Source organism: Vombatus ursinus, unplaced genomic scaffold, assembly GCF_900497805.2.
Source record: "Vombatus ursinus unplaced genomic scaffold, bare-nosed wombat genome assembly UNPS02014802.1, whole genome shotgun sequence".
Taxonomy (NCBI): domain Eukaryota; kingdom Metazoa; phylum Chordata; class Mammalia; order Diprotodontia; family Vombatidae; genus Vombatus; species Vombatus ursinus.
This window is the reverse complement of record NW_020954580.1, coordinates 27,129,599-27,134,841: the sequence shown is the minus strand read 5'-3', so window position 1 is coordinate 27,134,841 and position 5,243 is coordinate 27,129,599. Positions and strand designations below refer to the sequence as shown.

General features: G+C 40.5%; 1 pseudogene; it reads left to right on the top strand.

The window, feature by feature from the left end:
- Positions 1 to 2,264: 2,264 nt before the first annotated feature.
- On the top strand, positions 2,265 to 3,375 carry LOC114051269 (annotated as a pseudogene).
- Positions 3,376 to 5,243: the final 1,868 nt, after the last annotated feature.

The following is a 5,243-nucleotide window of genomic DNA, read 5'->3' as shown; positions in this document are numbered from 1 at the left end:
TTGTTGAATGTTGAATGAGTTGAATGTTGAATGAATGAATGAGGCCAAATGGGAAGCCCCAAGAATTGCCCAAAATTAAAGACCTCAATCAGGAAAAACCCACTGGTGCAAGACCTCACTGGGAGCTCTCCTTGGTTCTGAAACTATCTTGACTACCTGATGGTCTGAAACTTTGCTGATGGTGATTTGCCTGTTATGAGATCCAGCCTTGCCTTTCTCTGCTATCATGACCTGGGCTATCTTGACTGTCTATAACCACGATGACTCAAGAATAGCAGACACTGCATTCTACAAACTTCTCTTTCAGTACTGTTACTAGTGCTGCAGGATTGCCTCCACTTATGTCTGCTCAGTCAGGACTCACAAGCCAGAGCACTGAGCACACAGTAATGCATACACACTTACTGAAAAATAGCAACACTGAGATTCTTATTCCATTTTGCTGAGGACTATACATTGTTGGGGTTGGTGGAAAGCGCCAATGAAAACCACTGAAACCATTGCTCTGAAAACCACTGAAAAGGGGTCAGAGTGATACCATGTAAAAAGCATTAGCTGGAATCATAGGACATGAGTTTGAATCCTTGACACTTAGTACCTATGTGACCTTGAGTAAATCGTGTGATCTCCCAGGGTCTCAGTTTCTTCATCTGTTAAAAGAAAGACTTTCTCTAGATTCTGAGGTGCCTTCCAGTTCTGGGTCTATGGTCCTATGTCTGAGTATTATTTATGGAGATAGCTAGTTAAGACAATGATGGAGTGTTGTACCTGGAATCAGGAAGACTTGAGCTTGAATTGGTCTCAGACACTTACCAGCTGTGTGTGACCCTGGGGAAGTCAATCTCTGTCTGCCACATATTCCTCATCTGTAAAATGGGGACAATAATAGCACTTACATCTGAGAGTTATTGTGTGAATAAAATGAGATCGTATTTGTAAATCGTTTTGCAAAACTTAAAGCACTACATAAATGCTAGTGATGACAATAATACCTAAAAATCAACCCCCCCAAACCAAAACTATTTGTTTTTAGGATTTGTGCCCTGAAATACTATAATCAATCTCCAATAGATTGACTATACTAACAAGCCACCAACCACCTAATTGGGTCTTTCTAAGATGTTAATGTGACTAAGTCTATCCTGATAGATGAGCCTGGGAAGATAGCCCAGGGGGCTGGTTTACTACTCTAGTGAATGTTGATGAATGGGAAGATTCAAAAGTGGTGGTTGCTACTTTTGTATGTGTTTCCAAGGTTCAGATTTTGAAATCTGACAAACAGCTAGAGAAGAGTTGGAGCATAATTCCATATGAACAGATGACCATTGAGGATTGGAAGGAAGCCTTTCCTTATATCAAACCAGAAAAGAAGTGGTGTCCATATTGACTCTACCAACCAATTGAGAACCTAGACAATTAGGCCTCAGAGGAAGCTGTGCCCTTCCTGTCTTGCCCACAATTTTTTAAAAAAATTGATAATTTTTGTTTTTTCTTACCTACAGTTCCCAATATATACTTCCCCATTCTTTCTTCTAGAAAGCCATCACTTATGACAGAGTCAAAAAAAAGGGGGAGTTTAGCAAAACTTAACAATTTTTTTAAAAAAATATGATATTATGGAATGAATGAGTGACTGAATGAATGAATGACAAAACATTTATTAGGCATTTACTCTGTGCCAAGTCTGTGCCAAATGCTTAAATCAAGACAGTCTACACTCTCAAGTTAATCATACTCTAATTGTAGGAGACAAAATGTAAAAGAAAATAGAATAATAAGGCAGAAAGAAAGTTCCAGAAACTTTAAAAGTGGTGCTGTTGGGCAGACAGAAAGGCCTAGAAGTCCTTAGGTTACATACGTAATCAAAATAATACCAGGGGAATTCAGGGATAAAAGCAGAGCATTTGGTAAGACCAGGAGAATTTCTGAAGACACTGAGAGGGAAGATGGATGGGCCTGGTGATCATCAATCTCATCAGAAGGAATATGTGTGAAGCAAATGGTGCAAAAGAAAACAGGTAAAAATAAGATGAAACCACTAGTGGTGGTTCTGGGACGGCCCAGGGACAGGATAGAGGTAGAGGACACCCCCAAGAGTGGCTGTTCTTCCCATTACCCAAACATCCTGCAAAGTATTCCCTATCTCTTTGCCCACTGACTCTATGGCCAGGCCAATCAGTTAGCGTGGACAGCCCTGGGGGCCCCTCTGGGAGTCTGTGTAGCTGGAGCTCAAGAGGGGCCACTCTGCCACCATCTGAACCAAGATGTCCCAACATGAAGGTGTCAACTGTGATGCATGTTTAAAAGGAAATTTTCAAAGTCAAAGATACAAGTGTTTAATTTGCAATGATTACGATCTTTGTGCATCTTGTTATGAAGGCAGTGTGACAATGATAAGGCTTGTAACTGACCACCCAATGCAGTGTGTACTAAGAAGGGTAGATTTTGATTTGTATCATGGTGGAAAAGCTCTCTCAGTAGAGCAGCTGCAGTCTTTTACTTGTCCCTATTGTGGGAAAATGGGTTTTACAGAAACATCTCTTCAATAACATGTTACTTCTGAACATGCAAAAACATCGAGAGAAGTGATTTGTCCAATCTGCACAGATATCCTAATCATGTCACAATGACTTTGTAGCTCATCTCACACTTGAACACAGAGCCCCTAGAAATTTGGATGAGTTGAGGCATGTTCTTCAGATTGTTTCACCCCAGCCAGGCATTAGAAGATCCTTAGGCAGGAGATCAAACATGCATTGTAGTACTAGCGGTTTTACTGGTGGGCCTTCTTCACAGAGCTCATATACTCCAAGCAATAGGGAAACCCTGGATCCTGTTATTGTGGATATCTCACTTATCAGGAGCAAGACTTTCTGTGGGATGACAGCTCAATTCCTCTGGCCCCTCAGCTTTCCAGTCACAACAGCTGCAGCTAGAACAACATCCACAGGCAGCACCACAACAGCTGGAAAAGCATGTAATGCAGCCAGGCACACTAACACAAGCAGCATCACCAATACATTGCATAATCAATAGCAACCAACACGTCAAATATGGAAAATAGTTAGCAAACTATTCAGAACTCTCCATTTCTTCTTACAAGATTAAGTGATCCTAAGACGTCAGCAACAGCATCAGCCAATGGAGAGTGAGCAGGCAGACCAGAGCCTGTTTGTCCAAGCCCTCTACTACCGTCCCCTTTGATGCATGGAGAAAGTTCCTCCCCAGGTGAGGATGAAGGGAAGGGGGAAGGGGAAATTGCAGATTTTAGTGCTATGGGCTGGGGAGATTTTATGCTTTTAGATGTTGCTTTAAGAAACCTAAATTTTTTAAAAGAGTAATAAAGGAAATAAGCCTCTACCACCTCCTCTTTGATGACATCTCAACTGGAAGACAATATCCTCTGTGCTGTATTTGTCAATGAAAGTGGACAACAGTTGTCTACAAAGAAGTGGAAATAGCACCTCCTAAATCTCTTCCTTGAGGCCAAGCTTGGTCATTATCGTTTCACAACATTCTATGTGAATTGCCTTAAGGCTCTTTTCCGTTTGCATTGTTCTAGTCAGCTTATGTGCTGTCTTCCTTGTTTTTTCACTATACTTTGCACCCATTCATATATAAATCTTCTTATGCTCCAGAAATTTAAAATAAAATAATCACATAGTGAAACAAAATAGTGATACCAGATGTCCATTCACTCCTAGGAAAGACTCTAAATTACATTTCCAAGGCCTATAAATCTGAAGGCCACAAAATTTTCTCTCTCAATTTCTTCAAAACATCTTCAGTTAAGCTCTAAGCACAGCAGAACATACCAGTAACGTTTCCCCAGATTTTAATTTGTAAACTGACTTCCACAGAAATGACAACTTGTTTATACTCTATGCAGTTTGTTTCAGAGAAGCAATAAAATTCAATAAAAATCTAATATAGTGAAAATGCAGAAATTGAGAATAATGACTTGCACATGGATAGAATGGGGCTGGCTATCTTCCACTCTAAACAATAAACACGATTAGAGGGGAAGACCATTTGAAAACAGCAATATATAATTAGTGAAAACAATGCAAAATGCTAGCTGGCCAACAGCTTCAACAGAATTAGGCACAGTATGGGGCCACTGATGGAGCTTTTGTGGTTTGCCTCAATAGCACAAATGCAGCAAGAAATCGGATGGACTTTTTCTCACTTGTCAGGGCCCATAGAAAAGGAGAGGACGTCTCCCTGACTCTGGGCACTGTTGTGGCTAACAACTTGTCCAAACTTCTCAAGTTACAGTTACTCAAGGTCAGAGCCAGGTTCTGGCTGCTTCCATTTCAGTTAGCTCGCCACATTCCAGATCCCTGAGAGGAGGACTTAGAGACAGATCTCTTATGACCTGTCAGGCTGGAGCCATGGGAGAGAACATATTCAGGGTCATGGATATGGATTAATAGGCAGCAAGGAATAGTAGAAAGAGTGTGGATTTGAGACAGAGGACCTGGATTTGAAACCTGGCTCTGCTACTTACTACCTATGTGATCCTGGGCAAGTTACCTGATGTATTGGGCCTCATTTTCCTCATCTGTTAAAAAAAATTGGGAGGTGGGATCGGGCTAGATCAATGATGTCAAACTTAAATAGAAATGGGACCACTAACCCGAGCATGAGGATCCCTGTGGCAGCATATTGACTTGGAAAACCACATATTAATATCTATATTCTATTTTTATTTATTTTGTTAAGTATTTCCCAACTACATTTTAATCTGGTTGAGCTGCACTCAGGGGTGTTCCTATGGCAATACAGCTGTGTGTTGACACCTCTGGACCAGAAGTTCTCTAAAATCCTTGCCAGTTCTCAGTTACATGATATATTCTATGATGCTCTAAGGACTCAATCCAACAAATATTTATTACTCAATTGTTGTGACTAAAGCATCCTATTCGATGTAAAGGGAAATATAAAGTTTAGATGAGACATGGTCCCTGTCTTCATGAAGTTCGCATTCTAGTAGTAGCTACCTAAATAGATACATAGATAATTATGATACAATACAAAATACTTCAGTGTGTGAAAATCAGCCTATGAGGTTAAAGTTGGAAGGGGGAAGTATGATTACCAACTAATAAGAACAGATAAGCATTCATGGCATTTAATCTGGGCCTTAAAGAATGGGTTGGAATTTAGCAGGTGAAAAGAGGGAGTGAGGACATCCCAGAGATAGAGGACAACATGAACAAAGTCACAGAGACAAAAAAAAA